The sequence below is a fragment of the Bubalus kerabau genome, chromosome 2 (genome assembly GCF_029407905.1).
Source record: "Bubalus kerabau isolate K-KA32 ecotype Philippines breed swamp buffalo chromosome 2, PCC_UOA_SB_1v2, whole genome shotgun sequence".
NCBI classification, from domain to species: domain Eukaryota; kingdom Metazoa; phylum Chordata; class Mammalia; order Artiodactyla; family Bovidae; genus Bubalus; species Bubalus kerabau.
In genome coordinates, this window is record NC_073625.1 from 100566303 (window position 1) to 100579977 (window position 13675).

Below are 13675 nucleotides of genomic sequence, written 5' to 3' on the forward strand. Positions count from 1 at the left end.
GCAATGCCATTTTGCAGGCAAGAAAGGACAGAACTTTTTCTCCTCCTTTTCTTACGTATATTGTCATAAATATAGGCATATGTGCCTGAAGTATAAAGGAATTCAGAATGAATATGGAATACTTTTAGCACAGTCATGTTTCCTTTTTGTTTCCATTTTAATTGTGCTGCAGTTAGACTATATTTGAGGAATAACTGCATCTCTTCACAGGTGACACAAATAGAATGTAATGAAGATGAATAAAGAGGAGAAAAGTCTAAAGGTAAGTGAAGATAGCGGAGAAGGCAATGGCACTCCACTCCTGTACTCTTGCCTGGAAAATCCCATGGACGGAGGGGCCTGGAGGGCTGCAGTTCATGGGGCCGCTAGGAGTCGGACACGACTGAGCGACTTCACTTTCACTTTTCACTTTCATGTGTTGGAGAAGGAAATGGCAACCCACTCCAGTGTTTTTGCCTGGAGAAGCCCAGGGACAGGGGAGCCTGGTGGGCTGCCGTCTATGGGGTCGCACAGAGTTGGACACAACTGAAGTGACTTAGCAGCAGCAGCAGCAGCAAGTGAAGATAGATTCAAAAGAATGGGTTGGTGCTTTCACTGAGAAGGACTCTTGCAGGGATTCGTCCCCTGGCTTTAGCCCAAGAGTCATGGGGGATGCTTGGCAAAGTGATGAAGAGAGACAGAGGCAGAAATAGGACAAACAGGAAAAGACAATGAGCCTTAATAATTCTAATTAGCATTCAACTTTCTTGCTGTCCAAAGTGGTTAGAATGAGCTTTATCTACACTGATCAGCATCCTTCTCTACGAAGTCTAAATTAGATTTTCCTACTATTCTGACTAACAACAAGGTCTCATTCTCATTAACAGAGAGTACAGAGACTTACAGAACAAAATCAGTTGACCCGAGCCAAAGAATAAAGTCCAAGGAAAATAGAAGGCAGAAAGAAAACAGTATTAAAGATATTAGGAAAAAACAAGTGAAGTAAAAATGCTGTCCTCTTTTTACATGAAACATTCCACCATTCTGATTTGGGATGGGTTCATGTAGCTCACCCAGGGTTGTGGATATTTGAACCTGCTGCTGCTGCTGTTAAGTCGTGTCAGTCATGTCTGGCTCTGTGTGACCCCATAGATGGCAGCCCACCAGGCTCCGCCGTCCCTGGGATTCTCCAGGCAAGGACACTGGAGTGAGTTGCCATTTCCTTCTCCAATGCATGAAAGTGAAAAGTGAAAGGGAAGTCGCTCAGTCGTGTCCGACTCTTAGCGACTGCATGGACTGCAGCCTACCAGGCTCCTCTGTCCATGGGATTTCCCAGGCAAGAGTACTGGAGTGGGGTGCCATTGCCTTCTCCCTAATTGAACCTAGGTATCTCTATTCTGGAAACAGAAAAATCACTCTAAATGGAACCAACCCAATCGCACCAAGGATATGATGTGGATATCACTGGAACTATGTAATCATTCTGTCATATTAAAGGATGGAGACTGGTTTGGCACTGACTGGTCCCACTTCCCAGGTGTTTATTGGATATCCCTAAATAGGTTGCCATGGCTTTCACCTGGGAGGTTGGGCTGCTGCACTCTGGGAGAATCTACCCATAGTAACAAAAATTGCCAATCTCCTTCTCAAGGCCAGGTGATGATGTTGTTTCCCACTGGTATGGTCATCTGGCCACTAGTTCTTGTCCTCCACTGGCCTGGAGGGCATTATACCACCATAGACATCCTTACTAAATTTACCCAGCAAACCTTAATGGCAGCTGGCAAAGCCTGTCTTTACTGAACACTGAAATTCTCTTGGCATTTGGACATGATGCCAAGAGTACCATGGCCTTGAACATTATTACTGCCTCACAAGGAGGCACCTGTGTCATTATCCAGAGGGTCGTGGATACATACATACCTGATGAGTCTGCCGAAGTGTCATCTTTATTAAATCACATGAAGACAGAAGTGAACGTCTTGACTGATCTGACCCTCAGCCCAGGAGATTTAATAAATCAGTGGTTCAGATCAGAGGGGTCTTGGTGGAAAAAAAATATCATTACTTATTTTAGGAATTATTTCTAACTTTTTATTTTGGAGTATAGATGGTTAACAATGTTGTGATAGTTTCAGGTGGACAGCAAAGGTACTCAGCCATACACATACATGTATGCATTCTCCCCTAAACTACCCTCCCATCCCAGCTGCCCCCGTAACATTGAGCAGAGTTCCCTATGGCAATCATTTTGATCTGTGTTTTCTCTTGTATGTTCCTCTACTGCTGCTGTGTTGTCTGCTTCAAGTGCAGCAAGATAACTACCTGAGCTACTTCTTAACTGGTGCAAAACCTGGCTGAGTGCTCAGGGCACACCGCAGAAGGTGGGGCGCGTGAGGCTGTAAGAGCCCTTCAGGAGGTGTGGAGGTTCGAGGAGATCATGGAGAGGACAAGACCACCAGTTGACCCACGAACCGGATCCGGATAATCAGAGGCTCACCCGCCCCCACCCCAGCCCCGGAATGTACTTCTGCCCACCCTTTCCACGGCTGGAGCCATTTTCAAGGACGGAGCTTGAGGTGTTGAGCCCATCGCTACCTGGCTGAACCCAGGTAAGGCTTCAGTGTAAACTTTTAAAGTTCTCCTGGCGGGTACGGAGATCTATTAATACAATACCCTTGCGATGGCTCCAGACAAGCCTGATAAGTAAGTTCTGATGCCTTTCCCTGTCCCGCCAACGTTGCTTATTAAACCTGTGCCATGCCTTAACAAGTCTCCTCTGTCGTGTCCACTCTGTGCAGACCCATAGACTGTTGCTTGCCAGGCTTCTCTGTCTATGGGATTCTCCAGGCAAGAATACTTGAGTGGGTTGCCATGCCCTTCTCCAGGGGATCTTCTCCAACCAGGGATCGAATCCACGCCTCTTAAGTCTCCTGCATTGGCAGGCAGGTTCTTGACCATTAGGGCCAACTGAGAAGCCCTATATTATTAAATCTACTAGCTACCAATCCAGAGTGGGCTGCCTCTTTCTTCGTTCTTTCCTTGCCCGCCGTGATTGGGGCCCAGTTTTAGATTTTACCAGTGAAGGTCCTAGGGTATTTGAACCATTGCTGTAGAAAGCTCTGAATGGGTAGCTTTTACTTTCCTCCTCTGGTTGGTCTTGGTTTGTTTCCACAGCCAGGTGTTTCATTCATACTATTTAGAAGTCTCTGGAGTAAATTGCAACATAAAATAAAGAAAAATATTTTTTCTGCTATGATATTGTCTATATATTTTCTATTTCTTTAAGTTCTCCTCTGAGGTTTTTGAGATTCTCTCTGGTGCAGGTAGTACAGAAATCTTATTTGAAGCAAATTGGTTAAGCCTAAAGATGACAGAAAAATCAATATGAGATAGCTGCAAATAAACCTACCATTCTCTAAGCTCTTGAAAAGCCTCAAACAGCAAATCTTATGCATTTTAATAGAAGTGCACACTGATTTTAGTTGTAAAGAAAATGAGGCAATTCAAGTGTTAAAAGCCTGGGACTATGAAAATGAAGTGTTATGTCTAAAAGACCTTTTTTTTTTTTGGTTGTTGTTTAAGAAAAAAGATCTTTAGAATTTCATAAACTTTTAGATTTGAAGCATCCTTTGTTAGTAGCACCGCCCCCCCCCCACCCCCAGCCTCCCCAGGATACCTAAACCTGGAGCAATTAAAGGATCATTCGATTCTAGATAGATTAATGTTTACATTAACTCTTTACGTAATGGGATTTGGGAACTCAAATTTGTCCCCAACTGTTCAAAAGTGGGTGGATGTAAATGGACTTGGATGATGGAGTGGGAGTTGGGGGTAGGGGTTGGAATATGTGGAGATACTATATTTGATTTTATAGTTAAGTTCCTAGTTCAGTGGTGGAAACCCGAGACACAATTGAGAAGAAACTGGTGACATTTCCCTCTGGGAATGCTGTAAAGGAAATTCATAATTTGACAAACTGATGCTTTTTGTAGAAGGCCACAGAATGATATTTTCTAATTCCAATTCTGAAGTATTCTGAATTGCTTTCATTTCTGGATTTCCAGGCATGTCTTATTTGCTGCTAGTACTTCTATAATTTTTAGAACTGAAACACATTTAAACAGAAGCCTGGCATGCTGCAGTTCTTGGAGTTGCAGAGTCGGACGTGACTTAGTGACTGAATGACAACAACAACACATATATTCAAAAACAGTGTTAATACAGGCTAATTTCTTTTTCACTCCCTGAATAGTGTTTTTTTTTTTTTTTTAAAACAACAACAAAACTCAACATGCAGAGTGGAAAGAGCAGAGGTTTTGAAGCCAGAGAGACTGTCCAGTTCACCTGGACATAATGATTAGTATATGGTTTCAGGCTTGGTTTGCTTTGTGTTTGTGTGCGATCAAAGTCAGAGCCTTTGTACATTCTGTTTTCAACATCCTCTAAACTGATGCAAAAATTTTTATTTCCCAAAGGGTTTGGTGAAAGTTAACTGGAAAGCACGTGGAATTGCTCAAAGCAAACAGGAGCAGAGAAACCTAGTTGCTTCATCTCTCTCTCTGCTGCTGCTGCTAAGTCGCTTCAGTCACGTCCGACTCTGTGCGACCCCATAGACGGCAGCCCACCAGGCTCCCCTGTCCCTGGGATTCTCCAGGGAAGAACACTGGAGTGGGTTGCCATTTCCTTCTCCAATGCATGAAAGTGAAAAGTGAAAGTGAAGTTGCTCAGTCGTGTCCAACTCTTAGCGACCCCATGGACTGTAGCCTCCCAGGCTCCTCTGTCCATGGGATTTCCCAGGCAAGAGTCCTGGAGTGGGGTGCCATTGCCTTCTCCTTCTCTCTCTCTACTCCCATCATTTGGTCTTACAAATGCCAGGCTGACTTTCAAAGGAGGTCTGCTGAGTTCAAGTTCCAGTTATCTAATATCTCCATTATATTTCCTCATGAACATGTATAGTTTGGGAAACTCACAGTTACTTTTTGAGGTTTGGTTCTCCCCCTGCCCCCCACCCCACTGACTGGCAGGATTGAGAGGAGATGGTAGCACCTGGTTATATGCCTCATCTCCCTAACTAACCCGCTGGCCAGAATATAAGCTTGTTCGTAATGAAGTATTCTGAGACCCCTGTCCCTCCAGGCACCCACCCGCAGACACTCTGGTCACGGTAATGAAACTTAACTAGGCTATGAGTTTCCAGCTTTCTTCTGAGATAAAGCTAATTAAGCAACAGCAATAGAGAAAGCAGTCTTTTTCTGTTTTCTTTTTTTCCAGAATTTATCTCTTAATTAAAACCATTCCCATTTTATAGATAAATGAGTTGAACCTGTTGATGAAGGTGTGCGCCTGCTTTTAAAAGTGTGGGAATTACCATCTTAAGCAGTTGCTCTATTTCTTTGGTGTTAAAGCATAGCTACTTACCTGCTTTATCACAACATGAAGTTGAGTACACTCCAGCCAGCACAGGCGCTTTCAAAGGAGAATTTCAGCTTGAATCATGACTCCCCCAGGCTCAATTCTTTTGGTATTAGCAGCTTAAATGTGCACAGCACACAGAGAAGCTTTGTCTGGGGCTTGGAAAAGAGTAAATCATTCAGCATCTTTAAAATGTCCAGAATAGTTGAATAAAGGCAACTGCACTGCAACTTGCTAATGTAAAATATTAGGTGCACCCTAAGTAACAACAACAGCTTGGAGAGACTCTAATGATCCCGCTTTAATTTTGTTGCTGACACCAGGCAACATTTGGAACTATAAATAGAGTAGCGGGAAGGAAGGAAGGAAGCCAAAGAGATTTTCTGTTGCTGTCTCAATGCATAGAATGAGAAGGTCTTGAAAGAAAGAGAAAAAATAAAAATTGCCTCTGGAAAAGAATTAGGGGTCCGTTCTATTGAATAGTGGTTGCTGCAGGGCCTAGTGGAGTATATTGTACTTAAAGCATTCTGAATTCTAGTTGGATTTGCAAGACTTCTCCTAATTATGGGTAAAGGGCAGGAAGCTGCTTAATCTTTTCAGGAATAAACCTAATTGTAAATCCCCAGGACCCTAGACTCTAAAATTAGGGGGCAGGAGCACAGTCTCCTCTACCAGGTTTCATCATTCCCAGCTGTCCCATGTTGGAGAAGGCAGAGGGTGCTGACAAAGAGGTGAGTGGCAGAGTGAAGAGGGTAGGTTGAAGGTTCCCAAATGATCTCGATTCACTCCTGGGAAAGGATCTAGGTAGTACTGTCAGCAATGTAGCCTACGGCCGGGGAACATTTTAGAAACTGTTCAGTTACTAGACTGTTGAGCTTATTAGCCAGTAGATAGAAATAGAACCTCTGTCTATGTCTCAATATTGATTGACTTCTTTTTAAATTACTTCTCTTTGAGAAATCTAGGATTCTGTGGAGGCAGAAAGGATCACTTTTGGTAGACTAATAATCTGTTAGCAGGTATGAGAGTGTAAAGACACTCACTGAGAATGAAGGCTAAGCAGACTGGGCTCCGTCTCAGCCCTGCTTCCATTAGCCCCCTGATCTCAGAAAAGAGATCTAGGTTTCCCAAACCTTGGTTTCCAAAATCTCCCATCTCATAAATATACTGTGAGAATGAAATGAATCCATCCCTGTCAACAGCCCAGAAGAAAGCTCTGACAGTTATCTTTAGTTTCTCCCTTTCCCCTGGAATACAAAGAGACACTTCTTTATGTATCAGAGAAATACATTTAACTATGGTTTCTTGTTTAATTATTTATTTTGTAAATAAGTACAAACTCATTATTTTTATTGCATTATTATTATGCTATAAGGCAAAAAAAAAAAAAAAAAAAAAAAAGGTACAAGTGCTCTCTTCCTCAGGGAAAACTCTTGCAAATCAATTTGGTTTAGACTGATCACTTTTAAATATAAGATTCTGTGACTCTTTCAGATTTTTTGCAAATCTCAGATTTAAGAGTAAGTTTAACTGTGCACAGGTCTAAAACATTCTCAATAGTTAGGTTTCTAATCCCCTTTTTGTACCAAAGAAGTCTAAGAGATTTAAACATAATATCCAGCTATTTTAATGGGTTTCTAAGAGTGTGGATTGACTTATAATACAGGCAGCCCCATCTTTTCATGCTAGAGTTGAAAAGGCCAACATTTTTTCCTAGGGATTATAGAATTACTTTTAATACTGTATTTCATAACCTGTTATTAGACCTGAGGAATTCAATAAATGCTAAATAATGATATACAATGTGATTTTTTTCTTTTTTTTTAAGCACAAGTCTATTAAACTTTGAATTAATAAATTTCTCTAGTTAAGCTATACTATAACTTAGTTCTGTAGAAAAAAATCTGAAAGAGTCACAGAATCTTATATTTAAAAGTGATCAGTCTAAATCAAATTGATTTTAATTAGGTCCCATTTGTTTATTTTTGCTTTTATTTCCAATATTCTGGGAGGTGGGTCATAGAGGATCCTGCTGTGATGTATGTCGGAGAGTGTTTTGCCTATGTTCTCCTCTAGGAGTTTTATAGTTTCTGGTCTTATGTTTAGATATTTAATCCATATTGAGTTTATTTTTGTGTATGGTGTTAGAAAGTGTTCTAGTTTCATTCTTTTACAAGTGGTTGACCAATTTTCCCAGCACCACTTGTTAAAGAGATTGTCTTTTCTCCATTGTATATTCTTGCCTCCTTTGTCAAAGATAAGGTGTCCATAGGTGTGTGGATTTATCTCTGGGCTTTCTATTTTGTTCTATAGATCTATATTTCTGTCTTTATGGCAGTACCATACTGTCTTGATGACTGTGGCTTTGTGGTAGAGCCTGAAGTCAGGCAGGTTGATTCCTCCAGTTCCATTTTTCTTTCTCAGGATTGCTTTGGCTATTCAAGATTTTTTGTATTTCCATACAAATTGTGAAATTATTTGTTCTAGCTCTCTGAAAAATACCGTTGGTAACTTGATAGGGATTGCATTGAATCTATAGATTGCTTTAGGTAGTATACTCATTTTCACTATATTGATTCTGTACACAGTGGAGTATTACTCAGCCATTAAAAAGAATACATTTGAATCAGTTCTAATGAGGTGGATGACACTGGAGCCTATTAATCAGAGTGAAGTAAGCCAGAAAGAAAAACACCAATATAGTATACTAACACATATATATGGAATTTAGAAAGATGGTAATGATAACCCTGTATGCGAGACAGCAAAAGAGACTCAGATGTATAGAACAGTCTTTTGGACTCTATGGGAGAGGGAGAGGGTGGGATGATTTGGGGGAATGGCATTGAAACATGTATAATATCATATAAGAAATGAATTGCCAGTCCAGGTTCCATGCAGGATACAGGATGCTTGGGCACTGGAATGACCCAGAGGGATGGTATGGGAAGGGAGGTGGGAGGGGGGTTCAGGATGGGGAACACATGTACACCTGTGGCAGATTCATGTTGATGTATAGCAAAACCAATACAATATTGTAAAGTAATTAACCTCGATTAAAATAAAAAAAAAAAACAAAAAAAAAACCCAACAACAACAAAAAATAAACCAAATTGACCCATGACATTCCTCTTAACTGAACTTAGGGCATTTTCTCTGCATGTTGTTCAACCTCAATGGGATTTCTGTTTCTACTAAACTTGGCTGTCTTATATTAACATCTGATAGCAACATCCACATGAGTTTAAAGGTCTCTTACCTAAACTAAAATCTTACCATGTTAATAAAAGATAGATTCTGTGGGTCACAGTGCTTAGCAAGGAGAGTTGCAGTGCACTCATGCCAAAATCAAATGATTTGCCTACTCAGTTCAGTTCAGTCACTCAGTTGTTTCCGACTCTTTGCAACTCCATGGACTGCAGCACTTCAGTCCTCCCTGTCCATCACCAACTCCTGGAGTTTACTCAAACTCATGTCCATTGAGTTGGTGATGCCATCCAACCATCTCATCCTCTGTTGTCCCCTTCTCCTCCCCCCTTCAATCTTTCCCATCATCAAGGTCTTTTCAAATGATTCAGTTCTTCACATCAGGTGTCCAAAGTATTGCAGTTTCAGCTTCAGCATCAGTCCTTCCAATGAATATTCAGGACTGATTTCCTTTAGGATTGACTGATTTGATCTCCTTTAGTCCAAGGGACTCTCAAGAGTCTTCTCCAACACCATAGTTCAAAAGCATCAATTCTTCAGCACTCAGCTTTCTTTATGGTCCAACTCTCACATCCATACATGGCTAATGGAAAAACTATAGCCTTAACTAGATGGATCTTTGTTGACAAAGTAATGTCTCTGCTTTTGAATATGCTGTCTAGGTTGGTCATAACTTTCCTTCCAAGAAATAATTGTCTTTTAATTTCATGGCTGCATTCACCATCTGCAGTGATTTTGGAGCCCAAAAAAGTAAAGTCTGTCACTGTTTCCACTGTTTCCCCATCTATTTGCCATGAAGTGATGGGACCAGATGCCATGATCTTAGTTTTCTGAATGTTGAGCTCTAAGCTAACTTTTTTACTCTCCTCTTTCACTTTCATCAAGAGGCTCTTTAGTTCTTCTTCACTTTCTGCAATAAGCGTGGTTTCATCTGCATATCTGAGTTTATTGATATTTTTCCTGGCAATCTTGATTCCAGCTCTGCTTCATCCAGCCCACCATTTCTCGTGATGTATTCTGCATATAAGTTCAATAAGCAGGGTGACAATATACAGCTTTGACATACTCCTTTCCCGATTTGGAATTAAAAGACGCTTACTCCTTGGAAGGAAAGTTATGACCAACCTAGATAGCATATTGAAAAGCAGAGACATTACTTTGCCAACAAAGGTTCATCTAGTCAAGGCTATGGTTTTTCCTGTGGTCATGTATGGATGTGAGAGTTGGATTGTGAAGAAGGCTGAGCGCTGAAGAATTGATACTTTTGAACTGTGGTGTTGGAGAAGACTCTTGAGAGTCCCTTGGACTGCAAGGAGATCCAACCAGTCCATTCTGAAGGAGATCAGCCCTGGGATTTCTTTGGAAGGAATGATGCTAAAGTTGAAACTCCAGTACTTTGGCCACCTCATGCAAAGAGTTGACTCATTGGAAAAGACTCTGATGCTGGGAGGGATTGGGGGCAGGAGGAGAAGGGGACGACAGAGGATGAGATGGCTGGAAGGCATCACTGACTTAATGGACGTGAGTTTGAGTGAACTCTGGGAGTTGGTGATGGACAGGGAGGCCTGGCGTGCTGCAATTCATGGGGTCGCAAAGAGTCGGACATGACTTGACCTGCATACAGATTTCTCAAGAGCCAGGACAGGTACCTGACAAAAGCAAGCTGAAGTTTGTTACCATATGTTATGTGTCACATTTTTGCACATTTTAATGTCTTGAAATTGAGGTCTCAGAATCTAGGGCATCTTACAGTGACTGTCAGCCAGAGGGGCAGACATGATCTTGTTACCATTGCTGGGCAATGGGAGTCTTTGATTATTCCTGGTAGCATGCTTGCAAAACTGTAACTCAGAGTTTCAATCAGGACATTTCGGAACATCTGAGAAAGGCTGTACAAGTCCTATTCATAGTTTGAAAATCATACATTAATGCTTTATAGTAAGATCAGGAAAGCACCCAGAGGTCAGGGTGGAAAATTTTTTTTTCTCTGAAAATGTTGCAACACCACAGACTATATAGTCCACGGAATCCTCCAAGCCAGGATACTGGAGTAGGTAGCTGTTCCCTTCTCCAGGGGATCTTCCCAACCCAGGGATTCAACCCAGGTCTCCCGAATTGCAGGCGGATTCTTTACCAGCTGAGCCACCAGGGAAGCCCTGGTGTTTTTTCATAGTTTTTTTTGTTTTGTTTTGTTTTTGCTTTACTGGCAAATTGATGGAAAAACACGGACATCAATGAGACCAAGTTGAGAAGTAATTCAGATGAGTCAGCCTTTGAGTGTGAAGTACTAGAAACACCTTGACTGATTTATTTCACTTATATCATGCTTCTTTTATAAGTGCAAAAATGTTGTTTGATAGAAATTCATGTCTAAGTAAGTCTGAAAAACATTTCCAGTAGGCTTAAAATAAAAATTCTAAGTGATAGAAAAGCATTTTGTCAAAATTAAATAGGTTTTAATTTTTCTTTTTGTTTCTTCTTAGTGCTGGATAATATCATGCTGAGCTACACTACCCATGACACATTATTTTGGAGCATATGTGGATTATCTATGGATTATTTTCTTGAAGAGATTTAAACAATTCTCCAAATTTCACATCCAGTTAGTTTAATATGCATATGTTTTACATCACCAGAAGCCACTGAAATATAAATATTACCATTTTTTAATGCATTTCACAAAATTTCATCACTTTTGATGGGCAATAATGAGAATATATTAGTAAAAAAGTATCTCTTGATTACTCCTTTTATTGCCTGCCAAATGCATTATAATTTGTCTTTATAGTTGAAGATGTGACATGGAAAAAAGGAACTCTTCAATTTTAAATGGCTTACAGGTTACACGAAACAATTCATTCCTGAATAGAAGTTCTATTTGATATGTGAATACTACAATGAATATTTGCCAGCATCCATTCATTGAGAAACTATTTTGTTGTTACTGTTAAAGTACTTGGGAACACGGCAGCAAAGCCCTGCCATCAAGGAGCTAACTTAGATTTTAATGGAGTAGATAATAAATAAATAAGTAAATTTCATTGTATGACAACTAATAAGTGCTAAGGGGAAAAACAGAGAGGGAAGGAGGTTAGGAGTTTGGGGAAAGAGTTTAAAAATTTTACACGGGTGATCAAGAAAGCCTTTTTTAAGAAAGTGGTGTAAGAGCCATGTCCTAAAGAAACTGAGTCTACCCATGTAGATATCCAAAAGAGAGGAGCATGTTCCTCTTTTTTTTTTATTGGCCTATTCTTGTCTTGCAGGATCTTAGTTTCCTGACCAGAGATTGAACCCAGGCCTGGCAGTGAAAGCCTGGAGTCCTAACCATCGAATCACCAGGGAATTCCCAAGAAGCAAATTCTAAGTGGAGGGAAAAACATCAAGCCCAAAGGCTCATCAACAGAAACATGCCTAGTATGTCCCAGGAATGAGAAGTTAGAGGAGTTGGCCTCGGGTGAACAGATCTGAATGTATTAGACTAGAACAGAGAAGTAAAATAGGCAGAGCAAATGCTGTGAGTGTGGTGGGTTGGAGATGGGACATTGGCTCTTCCCTATGAGTGAGGTGGAAAGACTCTGGAGACATTAGCTTGAAGATGTGCACTGGTCTGACTGACATTTTATGTGGATGTTCCAGCTACTATGTTGAGAATAAACTGGAGGAGTGGAAACAGAGGGATCAACTAGCAAGTTTGTAATAATTCAGGGGAGAGATGATGTGTGTATGAGCTCAGTCATATCCAACTCTTTGTGACCCCATGGACTGCAGCCCGCCAGGCTCCTCTGTCCATGGGATTTTCCAAGCAAGAACACTGGAGTGAATTGCCATTTTGACTTAAAATCAGATAACAGTAGGAGGTATTGAAAATAACTGTGGTGCTGGAGAAGACTCTTGAGAGTCCCTTGGACAGCAAGGAGATCAAACCAGTCAATTCTAAAGGAAATCAACCCTGAATATTCATTGAAATGACTGATCCTGAAGCTCCAGTACTTTGGCCACTTGATGTGAAGAGCTGACTCATTGGAAAAGACACTGATGCTAGGAAATATTGAAGGCAGAAGGAGAATGGGATGGCAGAGGATGAGCTGATTGGATAGCATCACTGACTTGATGGACATGAGTTTGTCCATGGTGAAGGACAGAGAAGTCTGGTGTACAGCAGTCCATCGGGGTTGCAAAGAGTGGGACACGACTAAGCAACTGCACAATGACAACAAATTGAAAGGACCTCCAGATTATGCATATATTTGAAAAAATGATTACCTTGATTGCTAAACTGAATATGGGGTGAGAAAAAGATGAGTTCAGTGATGACTCTTAAGATTTTTGTCCTGAGCAAAGAAGAGCTATCATTATCAAGAAAAGCATTGTAGAAGGAGTAGTTTTTTTTTTTTGATGTGGACCATTTAAAAAAATTATTTAGTTTTGGCTGAGCTGGGTTTTTGTGCTGCCTGTGGACTTTCTCTAGTTGCCTAGAGCAGGGGCTGCTGTCTAGCTGTGGTGCAAGGACTTCTCACTGCAGTGGGTTCTCTTGGGGAGCTTGAGCTCTGGGCGTGTGGGCTTCAGCAGTTGCAGCCCGAAGGCTCTAGAGAGTGGGCTCAGTAGTTGTGCCGCATGGGCTTAGTTGCCTCATGGCATGTGGAATCTTCCTGGACCAGGGATTGAACCCATGTTCCCTGCATTTGCAGGCAGATTCTTAACCAATGGACCACCAGGGAAGTCCTGATGTGGACCATTTTTAAAGGCTTTATTGAATTTGATCCAGTATTGTTTCTATTTTGTGTTTTGGTTTTTTGGCCATGAGGCAATGGGATCTTAGCACCCCCTGCACTGGAGGGCAAAGTCTTAATCATTGCAGCACCGGCAAAGTCCAAAAGGAGTAGAATTAAGGGACGGTGAGGAATATTAGAAATGTAATCCTGGGTTTGTTACATTTGAGATGCCTTTGGACACGTGCAGAGAGGTATCAGGCAGTTAGATACACAAGTGAGGAATTAAGGCAGAGATATTAGTTTCGGAGTTATTAGCATATAGATGATATTTAAAACCTTGGGACTAAATGAGAGCACTAAGG